This window comes from Dermochelys coriacea, chromosome 5 (assembly GCF_009764565.3).
Source record: "Dermochelys coriacea isolate rDerCor1 chromosome 5, rDerCor1.pri.v4, whole genome shotgun sequence".
Classification (NCBI taxonomy): domain Eukaryota; kingdom Metazoa; phylum Chordata; order Testudines; family Dermochelyidae; genus Dermochelys; species Dermochelys coriacea.
The window spans coordinates 73,599,099-73,619,040 of record NC_050072.1 but is presented as its reverse complement, the minus strand read 5'-3'; the positions used below and the strand labels follow the sequence as shown (position 1 = coordinate 73,619,040).

The 19,942-nt window shown below is 38.8% G+C and overlaps 1 protein-coding gene across 2 annotated transcripts in view; it reads right to left on the bottom strand.

Moving 5' to 3' along the window:
* Window positions 1–19,942, bottom strand: part of KCNN2 (potassium calcium-activated channel subfamily N member 2) — a 105,503-nt gene that overhangs the window by 73,328 nt on the left and 12,233 nt on the right. The gene's annotated exons all lie outside the window — the stretch shown is intronic.

The following is a 19,942-nucleotide window of genomic DNA, read 5'->3' as shown; positions in this document are numbered from 1 at the left end:
TTTACTTAAGCTAGTAAGAACTTTTATATAAAATAGAAATTGACGTAAAAGATGTTAATATAAAACTGAAGTTTACTCAAATTCTTATACCCTCTAATTGTAATTTTTTATTAAGGCCTTGCATATGCTAAGAGTTCTGTACATGCTTAAATTTTCCATAGTGCGAGTAGTCCCATTCAAATTGATGGGCTACTCACAGTTTGTAAAGTTCAGAATGTTTGAAAGCTTTATCAGGATTATGGCCTAAATTATGACTGCATGACATGAAATGTTAGGTCCCTTTCCTGCAATGCTTGCTCATATGCTTAACTATAGCACATGAGTAGCCTCAATGAGTTCAATGGGCCTGATCACATGCTGAAAGTTACACATGCCGCATAAGTAAGCTTTGCGGGATCAGGGGCCTTCAGCACAATTCAGCACAAAAGGTATCAGATACTTCACTGTCACCTCCCAAACTTTACTAAATAAACACCAAACCAAACAAACAATTCACTCTGGGGGTGGGAAAAAATTGATAACTATCATCTTGAGTTAAAATATTTCACATACAATAAACAACTTACGGCATCTCCTTTCTTTCATGATCCTAACTGGCTAAGTCCTTCCTCAGGCAGACCTCCCACTGATTTGAATTGGAACTATTCCAGTAAGAACTGCAGAAACAGGTTCTATGAGCAGCTTTTCAAGAAGAAAAATAATCCATGACACGAGCAGTGTTTCATCAGTGATAACATCCTGCCATGAGGCAGAAAAAGGAATGGCTGGTATTGCAATTATAGTCTGAACCAAGCTATTCACTACATGGGCAGTATGTAAAACTCCTTTCCATAGCTGAAAGATGAGAATCCTTCCTAACTAAGGTTGTTAGAGTTTTTTTAAAAATCAGATTATTAAAAATTTTTAAGTTGACTTTTAAATACCACAATAAATTTCTAACAGGAAGCTGCAGGAGGACTATGAACATGTGAATGGTACCCTAAACAGTATACGGTACCTAGCAAACTCTTCTTCACTGGCAGTGTCCTCGAGCAATCTCACCTCTTTTCACAAATCAAGAATTTAAATGGCCACCTGAACTTCTTCTATTAACTCTTACAGACTGCAAACACACTGTACATCCTCCTAAGAATTCATTCAACTTGCAGTTTAGAAAATGCCGCTGCTCTTTGGGTTAAGAAAGTGAGAACTATAAACTAATGCTATTACAATTGTGATGGCCACACAATTTATTTTAAAAGAAGAAATAGAAGACTACAGTTCATGAACTAATTGGAGATTGAGCAGTCCATAAAGCTGAAACATTCATAATGCAAACATTCAAAATTACAGTAGGTACAGAGCATAAGTTAATGTAATAATCATTCAGCAAGTGTACAAAACAAATGCATAGAGTTATTTGCTGTTTCATCTCTGTCGGACTTTCAACTCTTTTTAAAAAACAACAACACTGAGCACAGTTCACTTACAGTTCTCAACCGTGAGAAAGGACACTTAAGAAGACAGGGGCACATATACACAACTCTTCCAAGGCATGACACATCTGATACTATAGTGCTTTCACCAGAGCATAAGAAGGTCAATATTTCCACATGCTGAGTGCATGACCTCTGCTCATTACTCAAGTACATACACATATACTTATTAATCAAGGAATAAAAATGGTTCATGTAGCTGGTTGATCACAAAAGTCAGGGTTCTATTGTTTAGTAATCATAAAGTGATCCATGTCCTGTCACCCATTCCCAGCTTCTGGCAAACAGAGGCTAGGAACACCGTCCCTGCCCATCCTGGCTAATAGCCATTGATTGGCCTATCCTCCGTGAATTAATCTAGTACTTTTTGGAACCTGTTATAATCTTGGCCTTCACAACATCATCTGGCAAGGAGTTCCACAAGTTGACTGTGCATTGTGTGAAAAAATACTTCCTTTTGGTTTGTTTTAAACCTGCTGCCTATTAATTTTATTTGGTAGCCCCCAATTCAGGTGTTATAAGGAGGAGTAAATAGCACTTCCTTATTTACCTTCTCCACACCAGCCATCATTTTATATACCTCTATCATACCACCTTTTAGTCATCTCTTTTCCAAGCTGAAAAGTCCCAGTCTTATTAATCTCTTCTCATATGACAGCCATTCCATACCCCTATTCAGTTGTGTTGCCCTTTTCTGAACCTTTTTAAGAGACGCTTTTGAGAGATCCTTTTGTAGCTCTTTGCAGTCTGCCTGGGACTTAACTATCTTGAGTAGTTTTGTATCATCTGCAAATTTTGCCACCTTACTGTCTACCCCTTTTTCCCGATCATTTATGAATATGTTAAATAGGACTGGGCCCAGTACAGGCCCCTGGGGACACCACTCTCCATTCTGAAAACTGACCATTTATTCCTATCCTTTGTTTCCTATCTTTTAACCAGCTCCCAATCCATGAGAGAACCTTCCCTCTTAAGCAAAGTAAGCAGTCATAGGCTAAGAGCCTTTGGTGAAGGACCTTGTCAAAGGCTTTCTGAAAATCTAAATATACTATATCCACTGGATCCCCCACGTCCACATGTTTGTTGACCCCTTCAAAGAATTCTAATAGATTGGTGAGACATGATTTCCCTTTACAAAAACCATGTTGACTATTCCCCAACAAATTATATTCATCTATGTGTCTGACAATTTTGTTCTTTACTATAGTTTCAAGCAGTTAGCCCAGTACTGAAGTCAGGCTTACTGGCCTGTAATTGCTGGGGTCACCTCTGGAGCCCTTTTTAAAAACTGGTGTCACATTAGCTATCTTCCAGTGATTTGGTACAGAAGCTGATTTAAATAATAGGTTATAGACTAGTTTGTAGTCCTGCAATTTCTCATTTGAGTTCCTTCAGAACTCTTGGGTGAATACCATCTGGTCCTGGTGACTTATTACTGTTTAGTTTATCAATTTGTTCCAAAATCTCCTCTAATAACACCTCAATCTGGGACAGTTCCTCAGATCTATCATCTAAAAAATATGGCTCAGGTTTGGCAATATCGTTCACATCCTCAACCGTGAAGACCGATACAAAGAATTCAATTAGTTTCTCCATAATGGGCTTAACATCTTTGAGAGTTCCTTTAGCATCCCGAGCATCCAATGGCCCCACTGGTTGTTTAGCAGGCTTCCTGCTTCTGATGTACTTATAATTTTTTTTGCTATTACTTTTTGAGTCTTTGACTAGCTGTACTTCAAATTCTTTTTTGGTAAAAATGAAATCTACCTTATTTTTTAATGCAAATATTTACTTTTTCCTTAATGCTCTTTCCTCCATCATAGATATCATTCTTATCTTTGCTAACTTCAGTACTAGCACCAACTAGTTGTGGTATGCCAAAGAAACTGCACAGACTAAGTTTCACATAGTCAACCTGTACACAGAATATTGGTCAGTAAATTACTTAAATACACTTCCCAAATTATTTCAAAACCTTCTCTACAGACTTTCTGAATAGCAAGCCTTTTATGCTAGATGTGGAAATGAAATTCTCTAATAAATACTGGTATGAAGTCAATTTCTAAATTTTTGTTTGCCAAAATTGAGCCACTTTGTATTTAGCAAATACAAAGAGCCAAACTTTCCAAAAGTAAAGAGGCTTAAAGACTACAATAGAATTTAGTGTGCAAAAATGTAGTCAGAATCAGGTAATCAGTTCAAGGAACGATCAAATGGCTATTCTGGAGGCCAACTATTTGGAGAGCCCAATTGTACAGAAACAACAGGTCAACAATAACTTGCCTGTCTGCCAAAGAGAGAGACAACACAGAAGCCCCACATTCTGAATTTGAATTTGAGGAAGATAGACATCACTTAATCTGTCTCTGTAACATACAAACAACTTATGAGTCAGCAGTATGCCCTTGTTGCCAAGAAGGCCAATGGCATTTTGGGATGTATAAGTAGGGGCATAGCGAGCAGATCGAGGGACGTGATCGTTCCCCTCTATTCGACACTGGTGAGGCCTCATCTGGAGTACTGTGTCCAGTTTTGGGCCCCACATTACAAGAAGGATGTGGATAAATTGGAAAGAGTACAGCGAAGGGCAACAAAAATGATTAGGGGTCTAGAGCACATGACTTATGAGGAGAGGCTGAGGGAGCTGGGATTGTTTAGTCTGCAGAAGAGAAGAATGAGGGGGGATTTGATAGCTGCTTTCAACTACCTGAAAGGGGGTTTCAAAGAGGATGGCTCTAGACTGTTCTCAATGGTAGCAGATGACAGAACGAGGAGTAATGGTCTCAAGTTGCAATGGGGGAGGTTTAGATTGGATATTAGGAAAAACTTTTTCACTAAGAGGGTGGTGAAACACTGGAATGCGTTACCTAGGGAGGTGGTAGAATCTCCTTCCTTAGAGGTTTTTAAGGTCAGGCTTGACAAAGCCCTGGCTAGGATGATTTAACTGGGACTTGGTCCTGCTTTGAGCAGGGGGTTGGACTAGATGACCTTCTGGGGTCCCTTCCAACCCTGATATTCTATGATTCTATGATTCTATGAAATGTTTAGTTATAAGAGTTTAGTTATTTTAGAACAAGCCAAATAAATGTTAAGCCAATAGTGTTTTAAAACTTAACAAAAAAAACACACACACTTTACAGAATTTGTTGATAAAGACAATAAGAAATCTCCTGCTAAAAGTCTATACTTAGAATTGCCATGGCTTTCTAAAAACAATACCTTAAATCAATTCAATTTAAGATATGCATTTGTAAAAGTAGACATTAAAGTTTGATCTTAAAAATTCCATATGCAAGAAAAATGTTATTGAATCACTTAATGTAGGAAATTAAATTTTTAATATCTTTAAAATCTCAATATGGAATACAAATTATGAAAACACATCTATCTATATGTCATAAGAGGAAAAAATCCATTAGTCCTTCTCGAACTTTATGTAAGGGGAACTAGTTCCCTCAATAGTGTTTAATGAAATATATGTTATTTTTCCTCTCAATGATTTTACATTTCTGTTGCTATCAATAAAGGTACACCTGAAATTTCAAGGGCCACCTAGATTTTTCAAAGGTCTTGCCATTTTTTTTTTTCACATTTTACGAGATTTGAAAAAGAAGAAAAATTTTAATATTTGGCCCCAGATAATAGCAAAAATTCTTGTAGTTATTCCCTAAGTGCCTGACCTTGCACTATTCAATTTCATCCCAGTTCTTTTATTCCAGTTTTCAAAGTAATCTGGATCTTCTTATATAATAGATTCATAGATACTAAGGTCAGAAGGGACCATTCTGATCATCTAGTCCGACCTCCTGCACAGCGCAGACCACAGAATCTCACCCACCCACTCCTATGAAAAACCTCACCCATGTCTGAGCTATTGAAGTCCTTAAATCATGGTTCAAAGACTTCAAGGAGCAGAGAAGCCTCCCTCAAGTCAACCATGCCCCATGCTACAGAGGAAGGCGAAAAACCTTCAGGGTCTCTCCAATCTGCCCTGGAGGAAAATTCCTTCCCAACCCCAAATATGGCAATCAGCTAAATCCTGAGCATATGGGCAAGATTCACCAGCCAGATACTACAGAAAATTCTTTCCTGGGTAACTCAGATCGCACCCATCTAATATCCCATCTCAGGGGATTTGGCCTTTTTACCCTGAATATTTAAAGATCAATTACTTACCAAAATTCCATTATCCCATCATACCATCTCCTCCATAAACTTATCAAGTAGAATCTTAAAACCAGATAGATCTTTTGCCCCCACTGCTTCCCTTGGAAGGCTATTCCAAAACTTCACTCCTCTGATGGTTAAAAACCTTCATCTGATTTCAAGTATAAACTTCCTGGTGGCCAGTTAATACCCATTTGTTCTTGTGTCCACATTGGTGCTGAGATTAAATAATTCCTCTCCCTCTCCTGTATTTATCCCTCTGATATATTTATAGAGAGCAATCATATCTCCCCTCAACCTTCTTTTAGTTAGGCTAAACAAGCCAAGCTCCTTGAGTCTCCTTTCATAAGACAAGTTTTCCATTCCTCGGATCATCCTAGTAGCCCTTCTCTGTACCTGCTCCAGTTTGAATTCATCCTTTTTAAACATGGGAGACCAGAACTGCACACAGTATTCTAGGTGAGGTCTCACCAGTGCCTTGTATAACGGTACTAAAACTTCCTTATCCCTACTGGAAATGCCTCTCCTGATGCATCCCAAAACTGCATTAGCTTTTTTCACAGCCATATCACACTGGCAGCTCATAGTCATCCTATGATCAACCAATACTCCAAGGTCCTTCTCCTCTTCCGTTACTTATAATTGATCCGTCCCCAACTTATAGCTAAAATTCTTTTTATTAATCCCTAAATGCATAATCTTACACTTCTCACTATTAAATTTCATCCTATTACTATTACTCCAGTTTACAAGGTCATCCAGATCCTCCTGTATAAAATCCCGATCCTTCTCCGAATTGGCAATACTTCCCAGCTTTGTATCATCTGCAAACTTTATTAGCACACTCCCACTTTTTGTGCCAAGGTCAGTAATAAAAAGATTAAATAAGATTGGTCCCAAAACCGATCCCTGAGGAACTCCACTGGTAACCTCCTTCTAACCTGACAGTTCGCCTTTCAGTAGGACCCGTTGCAGTCTCCCCTTTAACCAATTCCTTTTCCACCTTTTGATGTTCATATTGATCCCCATCTTCTCCAATTTAACTAATAATTCCCCATGTGGCATGGTATCAAATGCCTTACTGAAATCTAGGTAAATTAGATCCACTGCATTTCCTTTATCTAAAAAATCTGTTACCTTATAATAGTCCAGCCCTTCTCTGTATGGGCAATACTGTCTAACTTTTTGTCTCATCTGCAAATTTTATTAGCACACTCATACTTTTTATGCCAAGGTCATTAATGAAAATGCTAAATAAGACTGGTCCCAAAACCAGTCCCTGAGGAACTCCACCAATAGCCTCCCTCCAGCCTGACAGTTCACGTTTCAGTATGACCAGTTGTAGTCTCCCCTTTTACCAGTTCCTCGTCCACCTTTCAATTCTCACATACAATTTCATAGGAAAATAAAGGAAATTTCTCAAGTTCTCTTGAAAAATGTAGATGAAAGGAAAATAGTAATTTATATTAGAAAAATCAGTTCAAGTTTACAGTGAAAAAGCACTTTCTCATTATTAGTTCCATGCAGAAGTCTGTATGCAACCATATTTAAAATCCATATGGTGGCAAAACTCCCACTGATTTTAATGGGAGTTTTGCTTGTGAACGGACCTCAGGATTCTATTCTACGGTAGGAGTCTGTTCTCTCCTTATTGCTCAGGCATAACTCGTTAATTTAAAAGGACTCCTAAGTTAAATACATGGTTAATCAGCACCACTCCCACATAACTCAGAGAAGAAATGTGGACTGGTTGACCACAGGATGACTATGAGCTGCCAATGTGATGTGGCTGTGAAAAAGGCTAATGGAATCCTAGGATGCTTCAGGCGAGGTATTTCCAGTAGAGATAGGGAAGTGCTAGTACCATTATATAGCTCTGGTGAGATCTCATCTGGAATACTGTGTGCAATTCTGGTCTCCCATGTTTAAGAATGAATAATTCAAACTGGAACAGGGGTAGAATAGGGCTATTAGCATGATCAAAGAAATGGAAAACCTACCCTATGAGAGAAACAACGAGGAGTCTGGTGGTACCTTAAAGACTAACAGACTTATTTGGGCACAAGCTTTCATGGGTAAAAAACCCCACTTCTTCAGATGCATCAATTGCATCTGAAGTGGAGTTTTTTTTACCCATGGAAGCTTATGCCCAAATAAATCTGTTAGTCTTTAAGGTGCCACCAGACTCCTCGTTGTTTTTGTGGATACAGACTAACACGGCTACCCCTCTGATACTTGGTACCTTATGAGAAGAGACTCAAGGAGCTTGCTGCTCTCTATAAATACATCAGAGGGATAAATACCAGCGAGGGAGAGGAGTTATTTAAGTTAAGCGCCATTGCTGACACTAGAACAAATAGATATAACCTGGCCATCAACAAATTTAGGCTTGAAATTAAGATGGAATGAAGTTCTGGAACAGCCTCCCAAGGGGAGCAATGGGGGCAAAAAACCTAACTGGCTTCAAGACTGAGCTTGATAAATTTAGGAGGGAATGGTAGGATGAGATTGACACAGTGGCATGTGGCCCATTTGTGACTGTTTAGTAGTGAATATCCCCAACAGCCACAGACAGGGAACTAGATGGGGAGGGCTCTCAGTTACTACAGAGAATTCTTTCCCAGGTCTTTGGCTAGTGGCTCTTTCCAACATGTTCAGGGTCTAACTGATCACCATATTTGGAGTCAGGAAATTTTTTTCCTTTAGGTCAAATTGGCAGAGTTTTTCACCTTTCTCTGCTGCATGAGGCCTGGGTCACATGCTGGTATGAACTAAAGCAAATGATGGATTCTCTGAAAATAGACATCTTTAAATCATGATTTGAGGACTTCGGTAACTCAGCCAGAGGTTATGGATCTATTACAGGAATGGGTGGGTGAGGTTCTGTGGCCTGCGATGTGCAGGAGGTCAGACTAGATTATCACAATGGTCCTTTCTGGCCATAAAGTCTTTGAGTCTGAGTCTATATGAAGCATTTCAAACTTGTGGCATGAAAAAAATTAATCCTACATTATTTATTAAAAAGCAACAAACTTTATAGACAATATTAGGTTTCCATCACTAGATATAAATATTGTAAAAAGTAACATATCACGTCTACTTTTATTATTGTAACAATCTTTTGTTTCCATGTTCACACAATAAGACATTAAAATATGCACTTCACAACCCAAATTATTTAAAAAAAAAAAAAAAAGAGAAATTCAGTATAGGTATACACAAACATTTTCTCTAAAATTCTTATACTGGAGACTGCCTGAAGTTAAATTATCTAGTGCACAAAGAGAAGTTAATCTTGTAAATCCACAGCAAACTCATACTGGATCTTCACAGGATATTGGTGAATATGGAGGGCAATGAAATTAAACTGACACCTTTACTAAGGGCTTCTTTATAATCTGTTTTAAGGTAAAAGATCAAATTTTCAGACAATATTGCTATTTGATTCAGTACTGTGAGAACATACAAAAACAGAAATGCAAAGGAAGCACATACACAGTAAGTGGATCAGCTGTAATCCTTCATGATGTGTTAGAGACCCCCCATTCAACAAAGTATTTCAGCAGTTGCTTACTTGTGATTCCAAATTGCAAGTGACTGAAAATGTTGTTCACAGTTTGACAATCCAACCATTCTATTGTTATAAAATATAATTGGAAAAGCTAAGGGCACAAGATTGAAAAAACACAGCTTTCTTGGCTGCCAGTCCTCAGAAGCTCTCTGGATCACCCTGGTGTTATAGCTACAGAGGCTACCACAGTTTTGGAAATGGTATTTCTGCTTCTGAAGTGACCCCATCAAGCTAGTTCAAAAGGCTGCCTATGGTTCCAAAAACATCACTAATCTCTGACTAAAAGAAGCATTCTAGAGCCAGCCAGAGTGAAAATATATTACTCGTGCAATCCCCAACCCTATCTCCTCCCCACCACACACAGCCAAGTATAAGTGACTGGAAGGAGAAAACATCCTTTCTTCTTGGTGGTCAAGAGCAGAAACCACACACCTTCACCAGAGCTTTCCAAAGTTGGGGGTGAAAAAGATCCCATCCTCGGTAGATACATCTTTGTCTTTTTAGAAAATGATCTATAGCAGTGGTTCTCAAATTTATTTGATCAGGCCCCGCTTCTTTCCGTCTGTAGTTGTTTACGCCCCATAGACACAAGTACATATACCGCCACCCAGCTCTGAAGGCAGAGCAGAGAGCAGCGGCTGCTGGCCTGGTGCCTAGCTCTGAAGGTAGCGCTGCACCAGCAGCAGCACAGAAGTAAGGGTAGCAATGGTGAAAAGTGATATTTGTCCTCTTTTCACAGCATACTTAGAACCCCCTTACTTCTGCGCTGCTGCTGCCACCCCGGGGCTGACAGCTGGAGCCCCACCACGTTCCAGTGAGGGATCGGTGGGGGGAGAAGGAGAGCCAAAGCCCAGGTGGCAGGGTTCTGCTGTCAATTCTGGGCTTTAGCTGTCAGTCCTGCGGTGGTGGGGCTCCAATTGTCCCCTTTATTGCCACCTCCCAGATGTGTATGGCCTTTCTGCACAAGCCCCAGCCACCCAGGGCTGACAGCCAGAGCTCTTAAAAAAAAAACCCACACACCTCACTCCTCCCTTGATACATTTCCATGCTTCCCTTGAGAGGCCCACTCCATAGTTTGAGAACCACTGATCTATAGGTCATCCAGGGTCTGTTCTTCTACCATCTTAAGCCTGGAGAGATTGTCAAAATTACTGAGGGCTGCTGGACTCCAGTACGGTTGACAGGAACAAGTCTTGGATACAAATCTGCATGGCACAGAGTTAGGAATTTCTTTTTATTATGTCTAATTTCGTATAAGGCCAATGTGAATCCAACACTTGCATGACAAAACAAAAAGAGATGAATCAACATATAACCCAGCAGTGACAAAGCACCTTAAAAATACTCCTGTAATATATTTTTGCTTATTTTGCAGCGTATCATAGATTGTTACCTACATACAGGGCTAAGGACAAACTTTTCACTGGGCCACTAAAAATGGGTCCACAAACTCTTGTTGGTATAACTACCTGTATGCATGAAACACACCATTTGTTCAAACTGGGTAATTAGACAAGCAAATACATCATTTGCATGCATAAATGCCTAATTTGCTTGTAAAAATGTCAAATTAAGGGGACAATTTGAAAATGTGTCCCTTAATGTCATCATGAAAACAATTTTTTGTATGTTACTGTTTATGTAAATTTGATGCCATTAGGCAAAATTATACAAAGTGAGTTTTCCATGAATGTCAACATCCTACCATGTGATTCTCCTGTGAATACTATATAGGTCGGCAAATGCATAAGACACCTCACTGTGAGGCAAGTAACAATGCTGGTGATTCAGTAGGTGGCACACTTCCATCTGAGACAGTAATAAGCCACTTCTCCTGGCACAGAATTGGAGAGATGCTGTCATTTGGATAAAAAGAAAAGGAGTACTTGTGGCACCTTAGAGACTAACAAATTTATTAGAGCATAAGCTTTCGTGAGCTACAGCTCACTTCATCCAACTCTATACGGCTAAATTCAGTGCCTTGCATAATCACAGGTTTCAGAGTAGCAGCCGTGTTAGTCTGTATTCGCAAAAAGAAAAGGAGTACTTGTGGCACCTTAGAGACTAACAAATTTATTAGAGCATAAGCTTTCGTGAGCTACAGCTACAGCTGTAGCTCACGAAAGCTTATGCTCAAATAAATTTGTTAGTCTCTAAGGTGCCACAAGTACTCCTTTTCTTTTTGCGAATACAGACTAACACGGCTGCTACTCTGAAACCTGTCATTTGGATGAGACATAAAATTGAGGTCTGACCACTTGTGGTCATTTTGGAAATCTGGTCCACACATGGAGTGCCAAGGTCTGCAAATAAAAATGCCTCGAGAATTCTATGCTTAGTTATTATGTGTGTATACACATTGGCAAATGTGCATGCAAATAGCTAAACAGGTGTTTTAAGTAACATAGTTGTCTGACTTGTGCATACATTTAAATACATAGTCCTGGGCTATTTTGAAAATCTCGCCCAAATATTTCTTAGCACATTTTGCAAAAGAACAGATATTGATCAGGGTATCCTGATCACTCTACAATTAAGGTTTCATTCTGCCCACACACATTTCCACTCTGTTTTCGACTTGATTCTGACAGCATTCTTCTTCACTTCCTCTCCTGAGCTGTTGACTAACACAGTTTTGTACTGTTTACACTACAGCTGTAAGTCAACTTAAGTTAGCCTACTTCAGTTTCATATGTAACTGAAGTCAACGTATCTTAGGTCGATTTACAGCGGTGTCTACATTGTGCTGTGTCGACAGGAGATGCTCTCCTGTCAATTTACTTTATGCTTCTCGGGGAGCGGGAGTACAGAAGTTGATGGGAAGAGTTCTCTGCCATCGATGTAGTGGGTCTTCATCAGACCCGCTAAATCAACACCACTGCATCAATCACAGCAGTGCCAATCTAGCCGTAAGTATAGACATGGCCTATGGGTCAGAGCGTTAGCTCCATCTTTTGTCCACATGACGCCTAAGACGACAAAGGTGGCTTTAACTGCTCACTTTCCAGAGTCCCAAGGGGCCAGTACTACAGCCAGCAATCACTGTGACATAGGGAAGCCCTAGTGATGCCACCTTTCCTCTCAAACATACCCACTGCAGGAATCAAGCAGAGTGTAGATTCTGCAACAGTGGCTCTATGCCACCCAAGAATTCCTCCAGGCTAGAGGAATTGTCAAGGTGCTAGATCCAAAGGCTTTGCGGTAAAAAAAGATGTTTTAGTGGTGCTGGGAAGATGAAAATTTTGCAAAGACTGCAATTCAATAGTGAGTTAAGTGATTCCTGTAAGTCTATAAAAATATCATGAGATCAAAGAAATTAGATGAGTTTATTATTAATAAAGAGGTGTTTTTTCAGCTATAAAGGAGAAAGATTTAGTACAACCCAAAAGTTACATTCTCCTGAATTAAAAAGGTATATCATGAGCTAATTTACTGAGTATAATTTCTTCTGGACTGTTTCTGGAATAATCATCAGTCTTAAGCATCATCATATATGTAGTCAATAGGGAGCTATTTATCTAGATGAGTTTTACACATCTTTCAGCCAAATCACAGATCCAAATATAAAATCCTCCACTCAGGAATACCATCTGGATTTGTGGCACTCCTTGAACCCATAAGTAAGTGACTGGATTAAGATAATTCAATAAATGATACTATTAAATATTAAATGAAATTATTTGTATTAAAACTGCCACTGATTAAAGTATTTTTCATTTAAAAGGTAATCTAAGTGTAATTTAACACAAATGCATGGACTGTTTCTTCCTAATGTGAGAATAAATAGTGTAAAAAAATATTTTTATTTTTGTCTTAAAAAGGTAAGGAGAAGGGAAAGGCATTTATCCCTTTATGCACTTATATATAAGTTACAAACCAAGACACTGTGTTTGATTTTAGCTGCATCAAATTCATTCTCAGTACAGCTGATGAGGGATGGGGAGAAGGGGAAGCATACATAGCTTTAAACCATGTTTCTGCCTCTCTTGACGTCAGGGGCTAGCAAGGGCCAAAGCAGCCCACACCTCAAGTGGAGCAATCTAATAGCAGCTCCAGCTTCTGCCAGATTGTAATGGTTCCTCCGGGACTGACAAGGATAACACATTCTGGCCCCAACTCCCACCTGGTCCCATCACACCCCATCCCCCAGTTCCACCTCTGGCCTGCTCTGAAACACACCTACTACCAAGAAGAGAGAAGGTGGCATAGAGCCACCTATGCCAGCTTTATAACACATGACAGTAGAATCCCCAAAGGAATCCCCAACTGCTCCTTTAAGGCAGCTCTAAGTTCTCTTTGCACATCTGGAGAGATACATAATACAGGGACATAATTACATTACACTGATGATTATACTAATAAAACCCCAGAAAGAAAGGCCAAATCTCTTAAAACAAATATCTTGTGTTTCAGACAGTAGGATATCCCCCTCCAATTTTGTCAGTGTGGTAATCCAATCACCCCACTCAGTAATGTTATGGAAACACTAGTTATGGTTCTGTAATTCATGGGAAATGGTGGCCTCAAAATATAGGAGCTCACCACCTTCCCTGAAGGCAGCTTGGCTTATCTCCCGTTGGGAACAATGGAATGAAGTCACCATTTTGAAAGTGAGCATCCTTCCTAAGAAATCTAGAGGGGTATTGTAAGGGAATGTGAGGGACAGGGGTTAAGAGAAGACTGTCTGAATGTGGAGGTCAGAAACTGGAGGATACTGGCCATTTCACTTTGGGTGCTTTGCACTTGTTCAGAGTGAGGTAAAGCAGTCAGAACATACTGGTGAATCTAGCCCTAAAAGTTAAAATAAAGGGAAAAAAGTAAGGTTGATACTAATATATTCAAATAATTAGAAATACACATAACATGCTCTTTGGGATTCTGGTTTACTGTTTATATACGATTTGTTTTTTAAAAATCTAAGGAAATTCCCAAATAAAACTGTTAATTGGAGTTAAGGTTGAGGATATACCAGTAATTTAAGGGTAAAAACATGACAGAGATGTTGTAACTAATTTTAAAAACAAGCACTACAAATCCAAGAAATTCCAAAGATAATGTTAAACTTAAAAGATATCCAAAGATGCTAAGGTACAGAAATACAGAATTAACGCATCTTAACTCTGCCCTCTAGAAAAAGAAAAAAAAATCTGATGTATCTTTAAAAATCAGTTTTTAATCTACTCTGGGACAACACACACTATTTTGCACTAAACACAACTTTATGATTATTGTACTTGCAGATTACCCTCAGATTATCCACCTTCACCTTCATCTCACTGGTTGGCATACTGGCACAACGCTCCACTGACTCCCCACCCAGCTAGCCAAGAAAAGCAAAAACTCAGCAGCCCCTCTGTCCCCAGCATGCCCTGAGTGTAATCTGGGTAAAGCACATAGGGGAACATACAGGGTCCTCATGCCCTCCTTCTTCACTGTGCTGCTTCATACAGCAAGTTACAATCTTGCCATAAAGCAAGACTTTCAACAGCAGGGTCAGATAAATGAGGAAGCAGAGGACACGTGGTGCATTCCTTTATGTATTAAAAATGGTTTTTACCCTGCCCCATTAGTTGTGACTGAAGCTGCTGTATCAGCATAAAATGGCTTTATCCACCAACAAAATCCTTACAAACCCAAAATTTATCAAGCATAAAAAAGGAAATCCCAGCCTGTTCTATCAAACACCTTCTCAGCATCAAAGGTTATTGCCATTGCCTGGTTGTTGACATTTTTATTAGTGTTTAACACATCAACAAAAAGTCTAATGTTATTATTGGAATGCTTCACTTTTATCAATCCCATCTAGTTTATGTGAAGTATCCCAGGAAAAACAGGCTCTATTTATCCTCATAGCCAATAGTTTTGCAAGAATATTGCAATCTCTGTTTATAAATGAGACTGGACTGTAGGTAGAGCAACTAACCCCATCGTTTTCCTCACCTTCAAGCTAGAGAGATAACTGCATTTCTTAATGTTTCAAAGGAAACTTCCTTTCCACAAACTGCATTCTGCACAGCAGCCCAGACTAGGAAAAAGCCCATTGTCTGGCAGTCTAGGAAAACCAAACAAAAAAACCAGGTAGGGAGGTGAAATTTAAAATCACTTACTGCCTGCTATACAAAGTGTTTATCTGAGTTCAAACACCTAGGTGCATTGACTAACACATCTGACCTGAGATTGAAAATAAAAATTGCTCAGTGTCTTCTGTTTCTTTCTACCAAATGGCAGTAGAAAATTGTGGTTTGCCAGCACTGCCACGACACTGCTAATTTTCTCTTTTGGCTCTACTCAGCCAATGGTGTCCCATGCTACCTTTGGGAAGTAGGCACATGTCCAAGTATATAATGGCTACAAAATACAAATGGATAATCACAAATTTTTCTTTCTGACAACCAAATGTGAGATGCAGGTTTCCATTGTACAGAAATCCTTCATTTGACTTTGCTGTCTCAAACCATCATTTGAGAGATCACAACAGAATGGAAATTGTTCATACCAAACTGGATGCAAGACACAACTTAGTGCCATCTTGTGTTATCACAGACCAGTCCTGAACAGGAGACAATATAATGCAGTACCACAGTGGGTGGATCAGGAGAGTGACAAATTGCTATAGTAGTGACCAAAGAGAAGCTGTTCTACCATACTGCAGTTTGGATGACAGAGGCTCTCTTCTCCATCAGCCTATCCTTTGTGCACAACTCAGTTACTTCAGCTGCACTCTACAATCAAGAATTTGAGTAAGATCCCGCTCCTTGCACAGAAATACTGACTGCAATGAAAAAGAGCACTAAAAGATTCAGGCTCTTATTGTGTCATAATGCCTTTTGAATAAGAAAGTGCTAATGTCCCAAACTGATGACTTTGTAAGATAAAAGAGCCATATGATTCCCACCCATTTATGCATTTTCATAAATGCATTACCACTCTGTGGTAATGTTTTGCCATGACACACCTCATGTTGGTATGAAGCTGATAGCTACTTCCATATCTGGGATTAAACTAATATGGGTGATCTTCAAAAATAGCTCCTGAAGTGTTGCCAATGAAAGCTGTTTGATGACTAACTACAAAATTTGCAAGTGCAAATTGTTATTTCTATTTATTATTTATATATCACTAGGTGACTCAACATGTTAGGCACTGTCCAGACATATATGAACACATAGCCTTTGTCCTGAACAATTTAGAGTCTGAGATGTGGGTTCTGCACATGCAAAATCTGTGGGGACAATTTTAGAAATTGGGTCAAGGCCACTTTAAAAGATTGGTGCTACAGTGTTAAACCAGGTGCCTCAACACCAGGCTGTAATCACACAATAGGCTCCTCGTTAACGGACTTACCTGAAAGTATAATTGTCTTTCTATCAGGGAATAGCATTTGTTATCTGAAGCACACTGAAGTGTTTCATGAGAAAGTAAAGTTAAAGCACTGGCCCACAACTGTAGTCAAATATATCACATATATTGGTCAAGAGTGTGTAAAGAAAGACTGCCTAAGATAGCATCCCGTGAAAGGCATCAAAATGCCGTGGAGGCTTGAACAGATGTTCATAACAGCAGTCTAGTGACTCAGAGATTTTCAACATTATACTATTAGAATGCTTCCTAACACTGACCTACATAGCCCAGTAATACAATATCACTGAATCTTTTGCATTGCAACATTATGTTGTAGGGGATGTAGTGCATGCCATATGCCATGCATATCAGTTACAGTGAGTTATGCTATACACATCCTTCCTGATTATGGCACATTCATGAGAGTATTATTTTATTGTAGGTCACAGTCTAAGTGTCATATTGCAGCCAAAGTAGTATTTGTATGACATGCCTCTCATTTCAATGGCATGTATCTCACTGAACACAGGACTGGCCGCCAGAAAATAGTGAGTTCCAGTCGTAGCTCTCACACCAATTTCTTTGGCCCTGGAAAAATCAAACTGTTTGCCTCCATTTTCCCATCTATGAAATGGCAGATAATTAGAGTTATTTAATTCACAAAAGCACTGAGAGGCTTAACTGACTTTTTGACAAAAGAAAAGGAGTACTTGTGGCACCTTAAAGACTAACGAATTTATTTGAGCATAAGCTTTTGTGAGCTACAGCTCACTTCATCAGATGCATGCAGAGGAAAATACAGTGGGGCGATTTTATATACACAGAGAACATGAAACAATGGGTGTTACCATACACCTTGTAACAAGAGTGATCAGGTAAGGTGAGCTATGACCAGCAGGAGAGCGGGGGGAGGGGGAGGACCTTTTGTAGTGATAATCAAGGTGGGCCATTTCTGCTCACCTTATCTGATCACTCATTACAGTGTGTATAGTAACACCCAATTTTTCATGTTCTCTGTGTATATAAAATCTCCCCACTGTATTTTCCACTGCATGCATCCAATGAAGTGAGCTGTAGCTCACGAAAGCTTATGCTCAAATAAATTTGTTAGTCTCTAAGGTGCCACTAGTACTCCTTTTCTTTTTGCGGATACAAACTAACATGGCTACTACTCTGAAACCTGACTTTTTGAAGTCACTTTGACAGCAAAAAGCACATTATTTACAATGTACTCAGTTTTTTTTTTCTTACTTTATACACTCACACACACCCTATACCAACCTGTGGAGGTAAGGTGGTTACATCTTTAACTGTTCATGAAAGACATGCAGCTACTATTTATACAGTTCAAAGCAAAAATCTTTATCAAAATTCAGTTTGACAGGTGACAACTTATACACTTCATATCTCAGTAGATGAAATACTTATGACATACTGCAGATGAGAAAATTAAAAGATAATTTTACTCAAAAAAGTGACTCTGTAAAATTGTCATTGTGGGGTCATATATTTTTGTCTTCCAATTATTTCCATAACAAACATGCTCATAATACAAGCACAAAATCTCTATCACCCTCCCCAGACCTGAAAACCTAGGCTCTGAGAGTCAAGCTGGGATTCTTCCTTCTTAAGCACTATCACCAGTAATGAATGTTCTGCAAGCCAAATTACAGCTTCAGTTACACCTGTTCAAAACCTTTGTTTTCTGGTTATGCCTCCAGTGACACCTGTGCTGTCTTATTGCCTTCAATGGGTTTGCTCAGGTGCAACTGATTGTAACAGAGTAAACAATTCTGTTGATAATGCTCAAGGGATAAACTTCAGCTCACTATGTGGGCTCTGAGGTGTTCACACAAGTAGAAATTTCTGTTTTTCCACTTAAGTCATCAGATATGGCTCTGAACACATGAATGAAGCACATCTGTAGTATAAGAAGGTGCCATTTTAATAGAATTATTTTTAATTATTTTTAAGAATATATCTACTTTTTAAGAGAGAAAGATGCACAAAAATATAAAGGACTCAATAAAAATATTTAAAATAAAGAAACCTAATGGCTTTTTAAATATAAACACATGTTGCTGTTTTAAACTAAAAAAATCACGTGGGACATAGCTCCTGGTCTTAATCAGTATGGAGCAAAGCCAGCTGTGCTGAAGGTTATTCATAAGAAGAATGGGCTGCTCCTTCAATAAGAATTCAGTCCTGCAAGGTGCTGAGTGACCACAACTTCACCAAATGAATGGGAGCTGAGACAACTCTGCACATTGTAGGAGGTACTCAGCACTGTATGTCTCACAACACATTTCATTATCAGGTCTTGAATGAACACCCAACTTGTTTTCTTTTCTTTAGAATGAAGTTTTTTAAAAAAGTAAATTTAAAACTTAGTTTTTTGAGGGTCTAGCTTGACACTGATCAATAAGGTCAATTTCAGGGATTGTTCTAGTGAAGAGTAGAAGAGAAATGTGTCATATACTCAACAGCAATATTTAAAAGGGTATACACAGGATAGATACATAAAACAAACTATTGGCATCTTCAGTTGCATAAGTCTAGTTTAAAATAAATTGATCCTAAGTGACAGCAAGTGCTTCATGTTTTACTATTCTCTTTAACACAAGAATACTTTCTAAACCAGAAAGATGTTCTATAAAAATGAAATGTGACCCAGTGGCAACTATGAAGTTTGTTTCAATAAATCTTCTAAAATTAAAGTAACATGACAAAGTTGACCTACCTAGTCACAGTGAAAATACATAAGTTACTAAAAGTAAAATGGTTAAATATTGCATAGACCAAGTTTTCAGACTGGACTTTTCTCATCCACCTGTAATACAAAATTACAAAAAAAATAAATACTATTAAAACAAGGAGCAATATTTGATACTGAATACTGATTTTCTCTGTTCAGTCATGAGCTGTTTCTCTTCTTTTTTTCAACAGACCAGTGTTATATTTCACTTAGTTCAAACAAATCTGCCTCTTCTTTTCGCTAGCCCAAAACAATATTAAAAACAGATGAAAAGGTAAATAAGGAGAGCATTATTAGCCAATACATCCAGCTTATCCAAAACCAAACTACAAAATTAATTATAGCACATCTTCTCTAATGCCTCTTCTGTTAGAGGTAACTTAAATTTTATTTTAGATGAATTATACAAGTCCAAAATATTAAAATGGTTCATCCTTTCGAATGAGAATAAGAACAGGGATTGCCTTCATAGGCGCTGACTCCATGGTACTCCAGCCCTGGAGCACCCATGGAAAAAAAAAGCTTAGCAACCATCAGCCACAGCTGTTTGGTGGCACCCACAATCAGTTGATCAGGGCACCACCAAAAAACTGATTGGAGGCTGGGAGAGGGCAGAGAGCGGGCAGGGGCCTC